Source organism: Mastigoproctus giganteus, chromosome 9 (assembly GCF_048544385.1).
Source record: "Mastigoproctus giganteus isolate SK-2022 chromosome 9, ASM4854438v1, whole genome shotgun sequence".
In the NCBI taxonomy this organism is placed as follows: domain Eukaryota; kingdom Metazoa; phylum Arthropoda; class Arachnida; order Uropygi; family Thelyphonidae; genus Mastigoproctus; species Mastigoproctus giganteus.
Genome location: NC_143583.1, coordinates 219,329,142 through 219,351,239, shown reverse-complemented (window position 1 = coordinate 219,351,239; position 22,098 = coordinate 219,329,142). Strand labels below are relative to the sequence as shown.

At 38.9% G+C, this 22,098-nt stretch overlaps 1 protein-coding gene across 1 annotated transcript in view; it reads left to right on the top strand.

Annotated features, from left to right (window-relative positions):
- shot (dystonin-like protein short stop) overlaps positions 1-22,098 on the top strand; it is a 1,739,701-nt gene that overhangs the window by 364,598 nt on the left and 1,353,005 nt on the right. The window lies entirely within an intron of this gene.

Below are 22,098 nucleotides of genomic sequence, written 5' to 3'. Positions count from 1 at the left end.
TAAAAAAAAAATTGGCGAAGGTAAAGAAAGCTACTAGGCTTTACATACCAACTAAGAAATATTTTTCAAGGTTTAGGCCTAAATGGATGTCAGACGAACTAATGAGACATATGGCAGCAAAGAAAAATGCTTGAGATACATATATATTAACATGTGACATAGAAGCCCTATCACAGATATAAGTTGATCTGTAACCAAGTTACAAAGGAGGTTAGGCAGGCGAAGGCAGATTACGAGAAATCTTTGGCAAGGGATGCAAAGAAAAACAGCAAAGTGCTCTTTACTTATGTAAACTTTAGAAGGAAGGGGATGAATCAGAGTGGTCCACTTGATATTGATGGTTCAACTGTTGATGATCCTGCTCAGGTAGCTAACAAAATAAATGAATATTTTGCATCTACATTCACACATGAGGAGTTATTCAGCGAGGGGAATGCCAGAGGTGTATTCAACTCTGGCAGTAATCTAGATAATCTTGTAATAACTTAGAGTAAAGTGGAGGAGAATTGTTGAAGATAAACACAAGAAAGGCACCTGGGGTGGATAGGATCTATCCAGTTATATTAAAGGAGGCAGCAAAGGAAGTAAGCAAACCCTTAGCCATAATTATGAGAGCTTCCTTGGACTCAGGGGAGGTACCCACAGATTGGAGATGTGCAAATGTGACCCCAAATTCATAAAGGAGGATCAAAGGCTGACACAAGTAATTATAGACCTGTGAGTTTTACTTCTGTTCCAGGAAAATTAATGGAGGCACTGGTTAAAGAAGCACTGCAGGATTATCTAGACAAGACTTCAGATATAGCTCAGACACAGCATGGTTTTGTTAAGGGGAAGTCTTTCCTGACCAATTTGATTGGATACTATGATGCAGTCACAAAAGAACTGGATGCAGGGAATAACTTTGATATCGTATACTTGGATCTTAGAAAGGCTTTTGATACTTTTGCACATGGAAGATTGCTGCAGAAATTGGAGCAGTGTGGCATTGGAGGCAAATTGCTGCTATGGATAAAGGGGTGGTTGAGGTGGAGAAGACAGAGAGTGGTAATCAATGGACACTGCTCATCGTGGACTAATGTTATTAGTGGAGTTCCTCAGGGTTCAGTGTTGGGTCAATTATTGTTTTCTGTATTTATAAATAATATTGATGATGGTGGTATATCAAGCTTAATGTCCACATTTGCAGACAATACAAAAGTTGGCAGGGTTGTTAAGGACACTACTGACACTATGCTGGTGCAACAGGATCTGGAAAGGTTGAGCAGATGGGCTGAGAGGTGGCAAATGAAGTTTAACATTGACAAATATAAGTACTACATATGGGAAACAGCAACCCCAGAGCAACGTATCAACTCTGTGGTATTACACTGACAGTGTAATATGAAAAGGACCTGGGGGTATTGTGCCGGCAGATATGAAGGTCTCTGAGCAGTGCAGATGGGCTGCAAGAGTAGCTCATGGTGTCTTTTCAATGATATACAGGAATTTTTCTAGCAGGGATAAGGAGGTGATTATTCCCTTGTGTAATGCAATGGTCAGGCCACACCTTGAGTACTGTATACAGGTCTGGAGGCTTCATTTCAACAAGGGTGTAGAGCTGCTGGAACTAGTACAGAGAAGGGCAACAAGATTAGTGAATGGAACAAAGGGTTGCTCTTACGAAGAAAGCTTAAGTTTTGCAAATTACTGTGTCTGGAGACTAGGCACCAGCGAGGTGATCTGATAGAGGTGTATAAAGCCTTGAATAGTTTGAGCATGCTTAATGCTGATGGGATTCTGCCTCTTGCTCAGAATAATCACTTGAGAGGGCATAAATTCAAATTGAGGAAAGACAGATGTAGGATAGATGTCCGGAAATTTGCCTTTAACCAGGGTAGTTGGTTGGTGGAACAGACTTCCATCCCTTGTTGTGGAAGTTGATAGCTTAAATAAATTTAAGGCTCAGCTGGACAGGTATTTCGAATGAACGGAGGGGTGAAGTGGAAGTTTTTTTTTTTTTTTTTTCTGGCTGATGCTGCATAAGATTGATTTCTTGCATCATATGCTTCTACTAATGCTAAAAGTGAACACGAGAATGACGAGAAACATCGGATAACTTACGCAGAAAATTAGTTTCCCAATACCGCACTCTAGCGCTGCTCGCTTGGTAAACAGACGGTAGGTGTTATCAGTCTGGAGAAAAGTTGAAAACGATATATTGATTGACAGGTAGGCGTGGCAAACAATGTGATGACTGGTGCGCAAACACAGCTCATGATAACATCGGTTTAGTATCACTCCGAAGCACTACTGGTAACTCGCCCTAATGAACGCTTTCCATAATGATGAAAAATGGTCAGGTTACTTCCACTTGAATCCCATGGGAGCTTGACCCCCTGCCGAAGTTTAGGGTAACCAAACTTTTTTCTTTAGAATCACAGTCATATTTAGAAATACATTCATAAAAAAATAAATTTTTTTATGAATGTATTTTTTTATGAAATAAAAATACAGTCATAAAAAAATAAATTTTTTTATGACTGTATTTTTATTTTTTTCTTCAATAATATGTACTAATGGTGAAAAAAAAATCAGGTTACCTCTACTTGAATCCCATGGGAGTTTGAAACCCTCCCGAAATGGAGGGGATAACCTAACCTTTTTTCTTTAGAATCATGGGTGGACAAGCGCATAAATTGTTTATTAACAAAATATTAATTTTTTTATTACTGTACTCTTATTTTTAAGGTCAGGTTATGAAATATAACGAAAAATGAAGAAACTTTTTCCTTTTTTCGTAACCAAACCTAAATCAACAGTATGGTAAAAACACTCATGAACTCCAAAAATCTGCTTTTAATAATGAGAAAAAAAACAATGAGAACATAAAACTGAACAGAACAAAACTTTTATTAATTTAGTTTTCATCAAAAAATCAACCAACGTTTTATTTTCCTTACAAATTTCTTCCATCTGTAAAAGATCCATCGCTACTATTACCTGTTTATCTTTCATCACAAAACTATTATGTGATGAAAGGTAAACAGGTAATAGTAGCGATGAATCTTTACTTATAAATACACATTATAATGCCAACCAGTGACTACACAGTAGCTTGTCATCTGTCCCATCCACCACCAATGATTTCATCATTTGCCACGCCTACCTGTCAATCAATATATCCTTCTTGATTTTGGCTCCAGACCGATAACACCTACTGCCTGTTTACCAAGCGAGCAACGCTAGAGTCTGGTGTCGGGAAACTAATTTTCCGCGTAAGTTTTCTGACGTTTCTCATTGTTCTCATGTTGATTTTGTTTACCTTAGCCAAAAAATTGAATAAATAATTCTATTTACATGTTTGTTGAACATTTCTTTTTAGCTTCAATCAAATTCAGTGCCCATAGTTGCTGCATAAGCATTTAGGGAAATTCCGACTTACGTAAAATTCAACTTATAGAGTTCTGCGGAATACAACCCTTATATAAGTCGGGGAGTAGCTGTATAGTGTAATTGGGGTACCATCCAAAAAATATTAGCATTAGCATTAGTAGAGGCATTTGATGCAAGAAAGCAAGCTTATGCAGCATCAGCCAAAAAAAAAAAAAAAAACCACTCCCACTTCACCCCTCTGTTCGTTCAAAATACCTGTCCAGCTGAGCCTTAATATGAATATATGACACTGAGTGCCAAGAATTCAGCTTAAACCGAATAAAATCTATTATATATTTAGTCATACGAAAATCACCCTCTTAGAAGGATAGGAATGTATCAAATGTGTACATAAGATTATGGAAGGAGTTATGATGCAGAACTTTGAGTTAATGATGGTGATGATTGCAAGCATTAATCTGTATCCTTCCACACAGAGTAACGTTTCCCCTCTTCCATTTATTTTGTTTATTTATATTATTGTAAATAAATACATTTTCTATTTATACTGCAAGAAAGTCACATAAATTTAGTGGAATTTGTAATTTAGGGTGGCCAAAATTAAAGTATCCGTATTCAGGGCTCTCTGTAGGAGAGAAGGATCCCGTGGGGGGGGGGTTAAAAATCTGCTGATAGACTATAATGTGACGCTGTACAAGAGGAAAGACATGACAAAGTACAAACAAATAAATAACTAAGACAAACCTTCATGAAATTACAAATTTTTATTTGTGTTCTTTGCAAAAAAAACAGAAAGAAACTGAACTAAACTTCCAGAGGAAACGGTTTCATTGCTCCAAACTCACTCACAGTTTACTCCCAGTGCTCGATGATGTAGGAGTTGGTTTTCGATGTGATTACCATTGTTGCGGACCAGAAATTGCATTCGACGCACAGTGTGCTAAACTGCAGAATGCAACATCTCAGAAGTAATGTTCTACACATGCAGCTTTACATTATCCTTTAAGACAGCCAGGTTAGGGACACTTCCTCGAGACATTGGCCTTGAGGTTACCGCACAGCCAAAAATCACGTGGTGTAAGGTCAGGTGAACGTAGTGGCCATGCAATGTGAAACAAATGACCTATGACTCTTTCTGCGGTAAAGTGATGCCAGAGAATCTGCTGTACTGGTCGCAGTATGAGGAGGAGCACCATCTTGCATAAAATTGTCTCATCCACGCATCCTCTTTACTGCAGTTGAGGAATGATGAAACTGCTGAGCATGTGATGATATCTTTTTGCTGTAATGGAGCAGGTGGCTGTTCCTGCTGGGTGCAATTCCTCGAAAAAGTATGGCCCTAGGATGAAATTTGAAGTCAGTGATTTTTGGCAAGTGCAGTAGGACTTTCTGAATAGCATGCGGTGCTTCTGAAGTCCATATTCAGCAGTTTTGAGTATTGACAGTCCCATCGAGATAAAAATGGGCCTCATATCCCCAAAGAATGTTCCATGTCCAGGCATCGTCCACTTCCATTCTGGCCAAAAACGTTAGAGCAAATGCCATTCATTTTTCAGGATCTCTTTGCAGCTGCTGCTGCTGGCGACTGATCTTGTATGGATAATAGTGGAGTGGTTTCCAAAGAATTTTCCACACAGTGGAATATGAGACATCTAGTTGCCTCGCTACTGCCCTCTGCTACTAGTTCCAGCAGCTGTATCCATGGATTGATCGACAATAGCCATTGTAACTTCCTCTGCTACCTGAGGTGAAATAGGCTTCCTTCCTCTTCCAGGCTTAACAACAAAGGACTCAGTTTCCTCAAATTCGTTAGTCATCCTTCTAACTGCCACAGCTGATAAAGGACCGTGATGTCCACAGCGTCTAAATTCATGCAAAGTGCCTGCTGCACTGCATCAATTAATGTAGAACTTTGAAATTAAAGTGCAATCAGATAGAGTGAGACGCATTGTTAGCAGTGAACTTACAGAATATGCTTGCAGTGTTTGCATTGTGCTTTTATAGCTCTCTGCTGCTGGGAAAATTAAATTAACTCAGATTTATGCAAATTTTCTGCTCTCTTAGGTGTCTTCTTTTTTAGTTTGGATTTAAAACTTTAGTGCAATTCAGTTTCCTTCTCTTTTTTTGCAAAGAGCACAAATAAAAATTTATAATATCATTAAGGTTTGTCTTAGTTATTTATTTGTTGGTACTTTTCATGTCTTTCCTCTTGTACAGCGCCACAGTATAGCCTATCAGCAGATTTTGAACTTTTTTTTCCCCCACGGGATCCTTCTTCCCATGCCTTGAATACTTTACTTACTTATTTTGGTGGAATTCCGCTTATTACTTAGTCCTACTGAGAGCTCTCAATAGGGATATTTTAATTATGGCCACCCTCTATATAAATGGCACAAGAACATCATCATATTTAGTTGTCACATGACTATAACCACAGTCATTCAACTGTACTCCCACATTTATAATTACAGTAATACCCCGACTTACGCGAACTCGGAGTTACACGGTTCTTGATTTTTTCGTTTGGCAACACTGCCGCCCACTATCTTCAAGGTCGTTTTTCATATGTTATCGATATATGGTGCGACGGCGGAGAGTGAGAGCGAAAGATGAACAAAATTCAACTTTACTGCGCATGAGCTGCATACATATACAAGAATTTGTATTCCAACTGTCATATTTATATGTGCGCATTCGAATTCGTGCTCAACATTTGTCGGAAATTACATCGTTTTCACGAGAGAAATGGATCACGTCGGTCGAGCCGTATACAGTCAGTCCTCGTATAACACGTGTTTACACTACACGAATTCGATCATACACTATTTATAAATACGGTAACGATATCTTATAACACGAACCGAATTGGCTTATGCACGATTTGCCTTTGTGTTTACAAGAAATGGCAGTTGAACGCAGAATCACCCCAACCGAACGCAACACGATTGGAATGAAGAGAAGATTCTGAAAATGTATTTGTTTTAGGGGAAACACATTTCACCATAATAACGTAAAAACCAACACAATTCCAGCTATCGGTATGCAATTAGATGGAGTTTACTACCAGTTTATAACAGATTCCACTAGCAGAAACTCAACTGGATTTTTATTGTTTTATGGTAGTAACCCCTAGAAATGTGAGGTATTAATAGTGTATCTCTGCCTTTATGGCGTTGTTTATTCAGTTGCTACATGAGTGCAGCTTTGTTTATGCGTATCAAGCGTGCCTCCTCGTTTTGTAATTGTGCTTTATTCCCTAAAAATAGTAAAATACTTAAAAGGTGTGAAAAGGAAGTGTACTGGTGAAGACACTGCAGATTCAGAGAGAAAAATAAAAGCAATTATCGATAAACAGAGGCGGACTGGGTCAAAAATTCTTACCCAGGAAAATTTATAGTGGCCTCATACTATGGTTTATGGCCAAAATCACACAGGCCCACCGGGGTTTCCCCAGTAAGGCTTATGGCCAGTCCGCCTCTGTCAATAGAGAAAAAATATGAAATTGTGAAACGCTTTGAGCGAAATGAAAGACCATGTGATATTGCACGTGCTACAGGCCTAAATGAGGCAACGGCGAAAAGCACATGACAATTGCAAACTTGACAGAAGGTCTTAGCTCAATTGAAAAGGGCTTAAAAATTTTAGAAAACATAGACTACAACGAAGAATGCATTATAGTTACAAAGCAAGGAATAAAAAAATTATTAGCTTGCTACGAAGAAATTCTGTGTGAAAAAAAGAAGTCTCTGTGTCGTCAGACGAATTTGTTAGATTTTATGAAGCCATCGACATCGAAATAACTTTTTTATGTAAGTCATTTATTTATTTTTAATACCTATTTTGTATTAATATGTATAAAGAACTGCAATTTTATTAATATTTTTATTCTAAACTAGTGTTTTTGTTAGTCCTTGGTCCCAATTAAACAAAATTTATATGTATTTATATGCAAAGTTGTACCCCGACTTACGCGAATTCGGCTTAAGCGATTTTCGTCGGACCCACCTATCGCATAACTTCGGGGTATTACTGTATTTATTAATTTTTAAATGATTATTAATATTTATTATTACAAATGACAAGAAACACGAAGATAAATCTTGCAGCGGACACCCTTTAAAGTCACAAAATGATGAAAATGTCACAAAAGTGAAGAAACTTGTGTGAAACGATAGGCGAATGACTTGTTGAGGTTGCTCATGAAGTCAGGATTGTGTACTGAAGTCTATACTCATGAAGTCTCATGAATTGTATACTGATTGCTGAGTCTGTAGGTTAGTACACAATTCTGACACAAGATTTAGGGATGCATCACATGTGGAAAGTTTGTTGCACACTGTCAGATGATCAAACGAACTGCAGGAAAGCCATTACAGGTGATTTGTTAAAAAAAAAAAAAAAAAATCGGCTAAGGTAAAGAAAGCCAACACGAGAACCACGGGAAACTTATCGGGCAAACGTATTTTCCGCTACCGCAGTTTCTCCCTGCATTCTCAGTATACAGATGGTACGTGTTTTCGAAAATCATTTTCCTATTGGGTTAAAACAGTGGGGAAGTGGGGATAAACACCCTAAGACTGAGGCAGTCTGGAGAATGTATCTGTAAGTAAATTTCAGCAGTGAAGGCATTACACTCCTGAACTCTAATAATCTGCTTTTAATAATGAGAAAAAAACTAATCATACATTGTTATCGACTTCTACTGCCACTACCGATAACATGCAGCATCTGTTTACCGAGAATTCAGGGAGAAACTGTGGTGGCGGGAACGATTTTTCCCATTAAGGTTTCCCGTGGTTCTCGTGTTGACTTTCTTTACTTTCGCCAAAATATCTTTGCAGGATGTGAGCTTCCTAAGAAAATTAGTCACTGGGGATGAGAGTTGGATTTTTTTCTACTCTCCCAAGACCAAGGTGTCCCAAGATCTGAATAACACATAAATGTCCCCATGGCCCAAGAAGTTTTGTGAAACAGAATCCAACATCAAAATCATGCTTATTGTTTTTTTCAACAGTGAGGACATAGTGCACCATGAATTTGTGACTGGGGAAAGAATCATTACTGATGGTTACTACACTGAGGTTTAATGTGTTTGCATAGAACATGAAGTGAAAATGTCCTCAGAAATGGAAGGATGGCTGGATCCTGCAGCACGACAATGCACCAATCACATGACATTGGCAGTTCAGCGGTTTTTGGTTACAAAAGAAAAAAAAAAATCATAGTCATGCAGTAGCCATTTTACTCCCCCAACCTTGCACTCTCTGACTTCTGGCTGTTCCCTGAACTGAAAATTGGGCTTCATGGTCATTGTGGACCTACAGTGGACACCAAAGGAAATGCTGAAGCGGCACTATGTGCACTAAAAAAACATGATGTTGATGCATGAATGTTAAAGTTTGGGTGCAGAAGGAAGGTAATTTGAAGGTGATTAGATTATTAAGCCCAACTGCTCACCAAATAAACTTTTACAGTAAAATTCTTGCAACTTTTTGAATTTATATTGTACATTACAGAAGATACTGTTCATGCAGCAGCAAAAGTTTTGATTCTGACAACATCTACTTGGTTTCCACCATTTCCAAAACTGGTGGAATTCACAATGTAGAGCAACAAGAATAGATATTCCACTGATATCCCATCACAGAAAATTTAATATCCTTTAAGGGGGCATATGCCGAAGTACATTATATTCAACATTAGAGGAATCCCAGATAAGTTTTGCTTCATCCATAACCCATCTATTAGCACAAAAGTAGTCTGTTATAAGATTCAGAAAATTCAGGAAAAATATTACCTTGCCTTTCAGTTCAATCTTCAATTGCACAGTGGATCTACAATTGTAGATCTGACTGCAGTTGCAAATATTTTAGGGGGGAAAATTGCAATAACATCATTTCTCTAAGAATTCCTGGCCCTATGTGAGAAAAAAAGTGGGAAACATGCATTAAACTTCATCCCAAAGGGGCTTGAACTAAAAGTTCTTCACACAGGAAGAAATAAGTGCAGTACTATCTCTTACATGAGTGAATGCTGTTGGGCTAGTTGACATTGCAACACTAATGCTAGGAATAGAAAATTCTAAATGGGAAGCATCCAGGGAAGTAGTTGTAGAATTTAATAGGCTTTTCATACCAACCATGAAATGTTCTTCAAGGCTTAGACTTGAATGCATGTCAGATGAACTGATGTTATTTGTGGCAGAGAATAAAAATGAATGGGATGCATGTTATCAGGTATTACAGATGCCTCTGGTTGATATAAACTAGTCTGTAATCAGATGACAAAGGAGATTAGGCAATCTAAGGCCAATTATGAGTAGCGTCTAGCAGTGAAAATCAACAAAGCTTCTTTACTTATATTAACAGTAGAAATAAGGGGTTAAATCACATAAGTCCATTTGACACCGATGGTTTAACTGTTGTTGATCTTGGTTGGGTTGCTGACAAACTGAATAGGTATTTTGTATCTACATTCACACAAGGATATTTTATAGGGAATGGGATGCCAAGAGTATATCAAACTGTATTGGGGAGCTAAATGATTTTGTGATGGCTAAGTGGAAAGTAGAGGAGAAATTAGCATTAACGGTAAAGGTAAAGAAATCCTGCATGAGAAGCATGCAAAGGTTCAATGAAATTTACCGGTAAAAGTACTTTGCTGTAACAGCATTTGTATTGTTGCTCACTCGGTAAACAGACGGTGGGTGTTATCGGTCATTAGTAGAAATTGAATCCCATGGGAGATTGAAACCCTCCCAAAGTGGAGGGGGTAACCTGACCTTTTTTCTTTAGAATCACTGGTGGACTAGTGGATAAATTGTTTATTAAGAAAAAAAAAAGACAAAGGAAGCCCACACAAGAAGCACGGCAATTTCTGAAAAAGTTTACCAGTGAAACTATGTTACGTACATTTTTTATGAAGCTAGAACTTCCAATATGACTCTGTTCATGATTCAATTAGTGATTCTAATGAAAAAAGGTCAGGTTACCTCTCCCCCCACTTCGGGAGGGTTTCAAGCTCCCATGGGATTCAGCTTCTACTCCAGACCGATAACAACCACTGTCTGTTTACCAAGGGAGCAACAATCCAATTCTGTTACGGCAAAGTACTTTTACCGGTAAATTCCATCGAACTTTTGCGTGCTTCTCGCGCAAGCTTTCTTTACCTTACCTGCATTAGCATTAGTTAGAGACATACAATGTAAGAAAGCAAGCTTATGCAGTATCATCCAAAAAACCCCTCCATTCGTTCCAAATGCCTGTTCATCTTAGCCTTAAATTTATTTAGGCTATCATCCAGGAAATTTGGAAATTTGCCTAAAGGCAAATTTCCGTGCACATCTATTCTACAACTGTCTTTCCTCAATTTGAATCTGTCCCCGCTCAGGTTCTTAATCTGAGCACGAGGAAGAATCCCATCAACATTCAGCTTGTTCAACCCATTCAAGACCTTATACACCTCAATCAGATCACCTGGCAAGTGCCTACTCTCTAGGCACTGCAGAACGTAACCTGTTCTTGGTAAGAGCACCCCTTTGTTCCCTCCCATCAATCTTGTTGCCCTTCTTTGCACTTGTTTTAGCAACTCTACATCCTTCCTAAAATGAGGCTTCCACACCTGTACATAGTACTCTAGGTGTGGCCTGACCATTGCCTTGTATAATGGGATAATCACCTCCCTGTCCCTACTAGCAAAATTCCTATATACATCATTGACAAGACTCCATAACCTACCCTCACAGCCTGTCTGCACTGCTCAGTGAACTTCATATTTGACTGCACAATTACCCTCAGGTCTTTTTCATTTTCCACTTCCCTGAGTGTAGTACCACAGAGTTGGTATGTTTCTTTTGGGTTATTGCTACCCATATGCAGTACTTTGCATTTGTCAATGTGAAACTTCAGTTGCCGCTTCTCAGCCCATTTGCCCAATTTATCTAGATCCAGTTGGAGTAGCATACTGTCGTTAACAATCCTAGCAACCTTTGTATCATCTGCAAACTTGGACATTAAACATGATATACCTTCATCAATATCATTGATACATGTACAAAACAACAATGGGCCCAACAATGAACCCTGGGGAATTCCACTAATAACATTTGTTCAAGAAGAGCAGTGTCCATTGATTACCACTGTCTGTCGTCTCTCACTCTCTGTACTCTCTGTCTTCTCCCACTCAACTATCCCTTTATCCATTGTAGCAACTTACCCTTAATGCCATAACTCTCCAATTTGTACTGCAGTCTTCCATGTGCAACAGTATCAAAACCTTTCCTGAAATCCAAGTATATGATATAAAAATTGTTTTTGGCATTCAGTTCCTTTGTGACCACATCATAGTATCCAATTAAATTGGTCAGACAAGACCTCCCTTTAACAAACCCATGCTGTCTTAACTGCAGTCTTGTCTAGATGAGCCTGCAGTGCTTTGTTGACCAGTGACTCCATTATTTTCCCCGGAACACAAGTTAAATTAACAGGTCTATAGTTATTTGTGTCATCTTTTGAACCCCCTTTGTGAATTGGTGATACATTTGCACATCTCCAGTCCATGGGGACCTCCCCTGTGCCCATAAAAGCTCTCATAATTTTGGCTAAGGGTTTGCTTACTTTCTTTGCTGCCTCCTTTAATATAACTGGATAGATCCCATCCATCTGAGGTGCCTTCCTTATGTTTAACTTCAACAATTTCTCCTCCACTTTGCTCTCAGTTATTACAGAATCACTTAGCTCCCTGTTAGAGTTTGATAAACTTGTGGCTTTCCCTCATTGAATAACTCCTTATGTGTGTGAACATAGATGCAAAATATTCATTCAGTTTATCAGCTATCTGAGCGTGATCATCAATAATCAAGCCATCTATGTTAAGTGGTCCAATCTGATTCATCCCTTTCCTTCTAGAGTTTACATAAGTAAAGAACTTCTAGAGTTTACATAAGTAAAGAATCCTTTGCCAAATATTTTTCGTAATCTGCTTTCGGCCGCCTGACCTGCTGTGTGACGTGATTACAGACTAGCATCTATTTGCCGTAGGCTTCTGTGTCGCCTGATACTTTATCTGCATCCCATACATTTCCTTCTCTGCACAAGCCTCATTAATTCATCTGACCTCCATTTAGGCCTAAACCTTGAACAGTATTTCTTAGTTGGAATGAAAAGCCTAGTAGCCTTCAAAATTAAGTCCCTGAAGGCTTCCTATTTAGAATTCAACATTGGTAACATCATCAGTTGATCCCATTGTACAGAATTTAAAAACTGTCTGAGACCTCTGTAGTCACCTTTACGAAAGCAAAAGCACTTCCCTTTAGCCTTGATGGTACTTACATCTTTAAGTAATTCCCACATCAGTACTTTGTGATCACTGTCACCCTGTGGTTCCTTTATCTGCAAATTTTTAATGTATGAATAATCATTGCTGATAATCAGATCAAGAGTATTACTCCCTCTGATTGCCTCTTGAACATGATGCTGTAGAAAACAGTCATCCAACAAATCCAGAAAAGTCTTACTAGTGTGTGCACGACCAACCCACAAGTTCCAGTCAGTATCTGGAAAGTTAAAATTACCCCATTATAAGATTTTCTCATTAACTGGCTGGCTCTGTTTTTCTGCAAAATTGCTCATTATACTCATTAGCATTAGTAGAGGCATTTGATGCAAGAAAGCAAGCTTATGCAGCATCAGCCAAAAAAAAAAAAAAAAACCCACTTCCACTTCACCTCTCTGTTCGTTCAAAATACCTGTCCAGCTGAGCCTTAAACTTATTTAGGCTATCAACCTCCACCACAGGGGATGGCAGTCTGTTCCACCAACCAACCACCCACTGGCTAAAGGCAAATTTCCGCACGTCTATCCTACATCTGTCTTTCCTCAATTTGAATTTATGCCCTCTCAGGTGATTTTTCTGAGCTAGAGGAAGAATCCCATCAGCATTGAGCATGCTTAAACCATTCAAGGCTTTATACACCTCTATCAGATCACCTCGCTGGTGCCTAGTCTCCAGACACTGTAATTTGCAAAACTTAAGCCTTTCTTCGTAAGAGCACCCCTTTGTTCCATTCACTAATCTTGTTGCCCTTCTCTGTACTCGTTCCAGCAGCTCTACGTCCTTCTTGAAATGAGGCCTCCAGACCTGTATACAGTACTCTAGGTGTGGCCTGACCATTGCCTTATACAAGGGAATAATCACCTCCTTATCCCTGCTGGAAAAATTGCTGTATATCATTGACAATACTCCATGAGCTACTCTTGCAGCCCGTCTGCACTGCTCAGAGAACTTCATATCTGCCTGCACAATCACCCCCAAGTCCCTTTCATTCTCTACCACTGTCAGTGTAGTACCACAGAATTGATACGTTGCTCTGGGGTTGCTGTTTCCCATGTGTAGTACTTTACATTTGTCAATGTTAAACTTCATATGCCACCTCTCAGCCCATCTGCTCAACCTTTCCAGATCCTGTTGCAGCAGCATAGTGTCAGTAGTGTCCTTGACAACCCTGCCAACCTTTGTATCATCTGCAAACTTGGACATTAAGCTTGATATACCATCATCAATATCATTTATAAATACAGAAAACAATAATGGACCCAACACTGAGCCCTGAGGGACTCCACTAATAACATTAGTCCACGATGAGCAGTGTCCATTGATTACCACTCTCTGTCTTCTCCCCCTCAACCACCCCTTTATCCATAGCAGCAATTTGCCTCCAATGTCACACTGCTCCAATTTGTGTAGCAGTCTTCCATGTGCAACAGTATCAAAAGCCTTTCTAAGATCCAAGTATATAATATCAAAGTTATTCCCTGCATCCAGTTCTTTTGTGACTGCATCATAGTATCCAATCAAGTTGGTCAGGCAAGACTTCCCCTTAACAAAACCATGCTGTGTCTGAGCTATAACTGAAGTCTTGTCTAAATGATCCTGCAGTGCTTCTTTAACCAGTGCTTCTAAGATCCAAGTATATAATATCAAAGTTATTCCCTGCATCCAGTTCTTTTGTGACTGCATCATAGTATCCAATCAAGTTGGTCAGGCAAGACTTCCCCTTAACAAAACCATGCTGTGTCTGAGCTATAACTGAAGTCTTGTCTAAATGATCCTGCAGTGCTTCTTTAACCAGTGCCTCCATTAATTTTCCTGGAACAGAAGTTAAGCTCACAGGTCTATAATTACTTGTGTCAGCCTTTGATCCTCCTTTGTGAATTGGGGTCACATTTGCACATTTCCAGTCTATGGGTACCTCCCCTGAGTCCAAGGAAGCTCTCATAATTATGGCTAAGGGTTTGCTTACTTCCTTTGCTGCCCCCTTTAATATAACTGGATAGATCCCATCCACCTCGGGTGCCTTTCTTGTGTTTATCGTCAACAGTTTCTCCTCCACTTTACTCCCAGTTATTTCAAGATTCTGTAGCTTACTGCTAGAGTTGAATACACCTCTGGCATTCCCCTTGCTGAATAACTCCTCTTGTGTGAATGTCGATGCAAAATATTCATTTAGTTTGTTAGCTACCTGAGCAGGATCATCAACAGTTGACCCATCAATATCAAGTGGACCAATCTGATTCATCCCCTTCCTTCTAGAGTTTACATAAGTAAAGAACTCTTTGCTGTTTTTCTTTGCATCCCTTGCCAAGGATTTCTCGTAATCTGCCTTCGCCTGCCTAACCTCCTTTGTAACTTGGTTGCATATCAACTTGTATCTATCATAGGCTTCTGTGTCATGTGTTAATTTGTAAGTATCCCATGCATTTTTCTTCTCTGCCATATGCCTCATTAGTTCATCTGACATCCATTTTGGCCTAAATCTTGAACAATATTTCTTAGTTGGTATGTAAAGCCTAGTAGCTTCCAAGATAAGTTCTTTGAATGCTTCCCATTTTGAATTTGCTATTGGTAACATCATCAGTTGGTCCCACTGTATAGAATTTAAATACTGTCTCAGTCCATCGTAGTCGCCTTTACGGAAGCAATAACCCTTCCCTTTACCCCTAATGGTAGTTACCTCTTTCAGTAAATCCCACTTCAGCACACTGTGATCACTGCCACCTAGTGGTTCTTTTATCTGCAGATTCTTAATGCATGAAGAATCACTGCTGATAATCAAATCAAGAGTATTACTCCCTCTAGTTGCCTCCCGAACATGCTGGTGTAGAAAACAATCATCCAATAAATCCACAAAAGCCCTGCTAGTGTGTGAGTAACCAGCCCCCAAATTCCAGTCAATATCTGGGAAATTAAAATCTCCCATTATAAGACTCTCTGATTTACTGGCCCACTCTATTTCCCTGTACAGTTCCTTATTATACTCATCAGAGTCATTAGGCCTATAGCACACTCCTACTCTCAATTTTGATCTCCCAATGCTTATGTCACACCAAACTGACTCAACACTGCACTGTCCAGCGATGTCGACTGGCTTCACTTCCTTGGTTTTTATGTGTTTCTTAACTAATAGCATAACCCCTCCCCCCTTCCTATCCTTTCTATCCTTTCTGTAGACGTTGTACTCCCCAAATTGCAGTTCTGCATCCCTTATATCTGTGTGACACCACGTCTCTGATATCTGCCTTTGATGTTTTGAGCAATACCTCAAATTCATCAAATTTATTTACTAAACTCCTAGCATTGGTGTACACGCAAGTATACCTGCACCTGTTTCTATTCTTAGCTACCCTAACACAACCCATGTGTTTACTTGTACCGCAATGGCTCCCAGCAGTCTCTGAAATACCATGCATCTTGTTTTTCAGGCTTCTGCTCATTCTAATAGAAGCAGTGCAAGAATCTCTTTCACCTCTGCCAGTGGTTACTGTCAATCTATTGGTCTTTGTCTCCCCCCAAGCTAGCAGTTTTCCGACCCACCTAACACTGCCTCGATAGCATCAGCAAATATTCTTGCACCCTTTCTATTTAAGTGTATCCCATCCCTGTAGAAGCAATCTCTCCTGTTAACAAGTACAGTCCAGGCTGAAAAAAATTCTACCCCTTGAGCCTTGCACAATCTTTCCAGGGCCGAATTGATCGACAAGGCTCTCATCATATACTCCCTCCTATCGTGTCTGGGCAGAATTGCAGACACTTTCAAATTCAACCCTAATTCTCGGCTTTTGTTCAACAGTGACCTGTACTTGTAAAGTAATTCTGCCGGTCTCCTACTCATCAGATTCATTAGACCTATAACACACTCACACCTACTCATATTTCCTTTCCCAGTGCTTATGTCACACCAAACAGACTCAACATTGCATTGTCCACCAACATCAATTGAATGCACTTCCTTAGAATTTGTGTTTCTTAACTAATAGCATAACCCGTAATTGTTGAACCTAACATAAAAAAAGTACCTGGGGTGGATGGGAGCTACCCCCTTTTATTACGGGAGGCAGCAAAGAAGTAAACCAATCCTTAGCCATTATTATAAGAGCATCTTTGGATTTAGGGGACATGTTCAAATTGTCTATATAATATCGTGTAAATACACCATATTTTTCTCATGAATTTAACTACCTGAGTAGTGTAAAGACATCTTTTGATTTTATCTCATATTGCAGCTTCCTAAACAATGGGATTCCAGGTATTGGCCTACTTTTTGAATAAATAATGCTTTTTCGGTGGGCACCCCCACCACCACTCAGACGGCACTGTTTTCGAGCTTGTTCTCTCACATTGGTGGGCAGACAGGTACCCTGATAACGCAAACATGCCATCAAGGGTGTGAAGTTTAATTCCACAATATGAGAGATGCCAAATGGTGAAGATAATGATAATATTTTGATGACTAAATGCAGAAGGCATAATGTGTTATGGGTTGAAATTAACTATATTGGTGTAAATACACCATAGTTTACTCATAAATTTAACTACCTGAGTAGTGTAAAGGCATTGTTTGATTTTATCTCATATTGTGGCTGCCTTCGTTATTCGAAGTAGTACAATACAGTAAACCCCTGCTATTCGTGGTATCTGTATTTGCAGTTTCGCGTATTCGCGGTCGCTGATTTAATATAAAATGAAACCTGAAAAAATGTGAATTTTAAAGCGCCGTGAACATTTTCCGCCATAAAAAAAAAAACATGGGTGTGACTAAAATTATCTTTCCCGGTCAAAACAGCGCTCAGTGGGTGGGGGGAGAGGGGTGACAAAATCGCGAGCGTGGATGTTTCTCGCTAATCCTTGTTCAGTATGTGTTATGCGCTTGTCGTGGAAGGTTTTGTCGTTTGCTTTTAATTTATACTTAAAAATTGAATAAATTTATAAATCAATATGCTTACAAAAGTGATAAATCTACCGTTTTGCAGTGTAAAACAGACTTTTTCGAGTGTGTTAACGGAAGAAAGTGCCTTTATTGTGGACAGGTTCTTTCTAACCCGTACAAAAATATTGCTACGAATAACAAGGGAAATGTGAAAAGATCAAAGGTGATGACATTAGCGAATAAAATTGAGTTATTAGACAAATTTTCTAATGGTGAAAGTGTCTCCTCAGTGGCAAAACATTATAAAATCAATGAGTCAACGGTACGATCAATCAAGAAATCGGAAGAAAAAATCCGCCATACTGTCCGTGAAAACACGCTAATTGCTTCAAAAATTTGCTCTGTAACTCGTGATGTTAAATTAGAAAAAAATGGAAAAGCTTTAAATCTGTGGATAGAAGACCGAACTCAAAATAAAATTCCGTTAAGTTCACTCATCATTCGTGAAAAGGCAAAACTCCTTTATCAACACTTTAACAAAACTGGTGATAGCACTAGCGGGATAAGTTTTTTAGCTAGCAAAGGCGCTGGTTTGAAAGATTTGTTTGAAATTTCTAATAAATATTACATTTAATATTAAATTGTTTCTTATTTTCATTTCGATGCCTTATGCTTGCATTTCACTACGTACTGTCTATGTACATAGTCATATTATGAAGGTACCTATAATACATACGTAGACAAAATTTTAGACTAGTTTTTCTTATATATTTCATACTTTGGAACGGAATCCCTTTATTACTATGGGAGCCATTACTCAGTATTCGCGTTTTTGGTATTCGCGGCATTTCTCAGGAACGTAACCCCCGCGAATAGTGGGGGTTTACTGTACCTGGTATCTCATTGTGAGAGTAGTAACAATATGAGATAAAATCAAACAATGCCTTTGCCCTACTTAGGTAGTTAAATTTATGGGTAAGCTATCGTGTATTTACACCGATATTATATAGTTAATTTCAACCCATAAAACATTATGCCTTGTGCATTTAGTCTTCATAATATCATTATAGTGGAATTAAACTTCACAACCGCGATGACGTGTTTGCATTATCACGGTACCAGACCTGCCCACTGATGAGTGAGCCAACAAGCTCTGCAACAGTGCTCATTGTGAAGGAAGTTAAAATCCTGTATTATTAGACAATCTGATTTACTGGCCCACTCTGTTTCTCTCTACAGTTGTTCATCGTACTTATCAGAGTCATTAGGCCTATGATGGGAAGAATCCCATCAGCCTTGAATGGTTTGAGCATGCTCAATTCTGATGGAATTCTTCCTCTTGCTCAGAATAATCACCCGAGAGGGCATAAATTCAAATTGAGGAAAGATAGATGTATGATAGACGTGCAGAAATTTGCCTTTAGCCAGCAGGTGGTTGGTTGGTGGAAGTTGATAGCCTAAATAAGTTTAAGGCTCAGTTGGACAGGTATTTCAAATGAACAGAGGGGTGAAGTGGAAGTGGTTTTTTTTTTTTTTTTTTTTTTGGCTGATGCTGCATAAGCTTGCTTTCTTGCATCAAATGCCTCTACTAATGCTAATGCTAACACACTCCTACTCTCATTTTTGCTTTCCCAGTGCTTGAATTACACCAAACTGACTCAACATTGCACTGAGCATCAATGTCAACTGGATGCACTTCCTTAGATTTTATGTGTTTCTTAACTAACAGCATAATCCCTCCTCCTTTCCTATCTGTACACTTTGTACTTCCCAATTCCAATTCTGCACTGCTTATATCAATGTGACACCATGTCTCTGATATCTGAACAATATCCGCCTTTGATGTCCTGACCAGCACTACATAGCCATAAAATTTATTTACTCTACTCCAAGCTTGGTGTACCTTCAAGGATACATGTACACATTCTTATTCTTAGTTACCATAACACAGTCCATGTATTTATTTGTTCCATGATGACTCCCACCAATCCCTGAAAACAATAGCATTCTTCCTTGGAGATTGCCACTGTGTATCCTGATGCACAAGAGGAAACTCTGGCGTTGAATTGGGTAGCTGAGAGCTTGATGGGTCCCCCAGTGGTGTGCAAACTGTGGGGCGTGACCCCCAGAGGGGTTGCCGGATAAATGAAAGGGGTCACGTAAATTTTTAAATAAGTTTTTTTTTTTTTGTGCATATAGAAGCTATTGTTGTTACTAAATCTGTTGTTAAAATTACTTTTTCAATACTGTACGTGTAGAAATTTTACTACTGGAACTAAGTCTGAGATACGAATGAGCCCTACTGCTTCTGCAATTCGCCTTGATTTGCTCACTGACCATGGACACAAAAAGCGGCTGATTGACGCAGCTTCTCAGTATATATTATTACTTCTCAGCAACGAGTAGTACCGAGAAGTACTATTCAATTAATCCCTTGCTGTAATCCCTTTAGCTCTTAATTCATGCTTGCTATGCTACAGCACAAATTCTCAAATTGCCTGAAGGCCAGAGGTACGAGTATGCAGTAGCAGTAAATATATATAGTAAGTGTGTTGCGCGCACGCTTTATTCTGCTTTGTAATTCAGTACTTTCATACAACTTGGATGTGTTTTTCATTCTTCTGTTAGGCGCCTCCGTAGCCAGGTGGGAAGGAGCAGCAGTGCGTAGCACACGCTTCTTGATTAGACAGGTGTTCGAGCCCGTCACCACCAAATACGGAGGATGCGGAAAGGTCAGGGAATGGCCACCGCATATCCCGGAGCAATATGGCCTTAGTTGCTAATGCTCCTAAAAACCAAATAACAAACAAACAAACAAACATTCTTCTGTTAGTTTTTCTGTTGCCCATTTCATTATTATTATCGTTGTTTTTAAGTAAAAATAATACATATTTTACCATGGACAACTGGGTAATCAGAACAAAAAGGCCAAGAAGTGATGACAATAATATTGCTACAGGTACTTCAGAAGCTAATAAGGTAAGAAATATTATATCATGTGAAAATTTGGACACTGACGTTATTTTAAGTGAAGTGCAACCACCGATTTCTGGTAGAGAGCCATCATATTCCAAATCAAAAGGAACGAAAAAGAATAGAAAATATCAAGAGGAATTTATGAAGTATGGCTTCCTACAGTGTTGTTGATGATGAGCAACATCCTTTGTGCATAATATGCTATGAAAAACTGGCTAATGAAAGCATGAAACCTGTTAAATTAAAAAGACACTTGCATACGAAACATCCAGAGCTAATAAAAAAAAAAAAAAAAAAACTGAATCCTTTTTCAAAAGCCATGCTGATGCCATACAAGATCAGAAGCCACTTCTGTAGCTAGGTGGGCAGGAGCAGCAGTGCGTAGCACAGGTTTCTTGATTAGATTGGGGTTCAAGCCTGTGACCACCAAATACGAGGATGCGGAAAGGTCAGGGAATGACCACCGCATATCCCCGGAGCAATATGGCCTTAGTAACTAATGCTCCTAAAAACTAAATAATAACAACAACAACAACAAGATCAGAAATCTTTCATGAAGAAACATACGGCAGTTCCTTGTAAAGCTTTAAGAGCATCGTTAGAAGTTTCGTATTTAATAGGATTTAATGCTGAATCCCTCCCTGCTGCAATAAAAATGATTTCAATTATGCATGGAGAAAAGTACATCAACGATTTAAAAACCATTCATCTGTCCAGAGACACAGTCTCGAGGTGTATTGCAGTTATCGCGGACAACATAAAATTCAATTTATTAAATTGATTGATAAAAAGTCCAAGTTTTGCAATGCAGTTAGATGAATCCACAGATATTTCAAACCTTGCTCAACTAATTGTATATGTCAGATACTGCTATGAGGGAGATATTTTGGAGGATTTTCTATTTTGCAAAGCTTTGGAAGGAAGAAATATGGGCGAGAATATTCTTGATGTTATAAATATTTTCTTTCAAACAAATAATCTCACGTGGAAGAACTGTGTTGCAATTTGTACTGATGGTGCAGCTGCATTAACAGGAGAAAATAAAGGTTTAAAGGGCAAAGTAAAGGAAGTTGCTCCAAATACAGTTTTTAATCATTGCGTTATACAGAGGGAAGCTTTAGTAGCGAAGGAAATGAAAACTGATTTGTACGAAGTTTTCAAAGATGCAGTAAGTGTGATCAACTTTATTAAAAGTAGAAGCTTAAATAGCAGACTTTTCACTATACTGTGTAATGAAATGGGATCCGCTTTTACCTATATACGAAAGTGAGGTGGTTGTCCGGTGGTAAAGTGTTGCGACGTCTTTATTTTTAGCATTAGCATTAGTAGAGGCATTTGATGCAAGAAAGCAAGCTTATGCAGCATCAGCCAAAAAAAAAAAAAAAAAACCCACTTCCACTTCACCCCTCTGTTCGTTCAAAATACCTGTCCAGCTGAGCCTTAAACTTATTTAGGCTATCAACCTCCACCACAAGGGATGGAAGTTTGTTCCACCAACAACCACCCACTGGCTAAAGGCAAATTTCCGCACGTCTATCCTACAT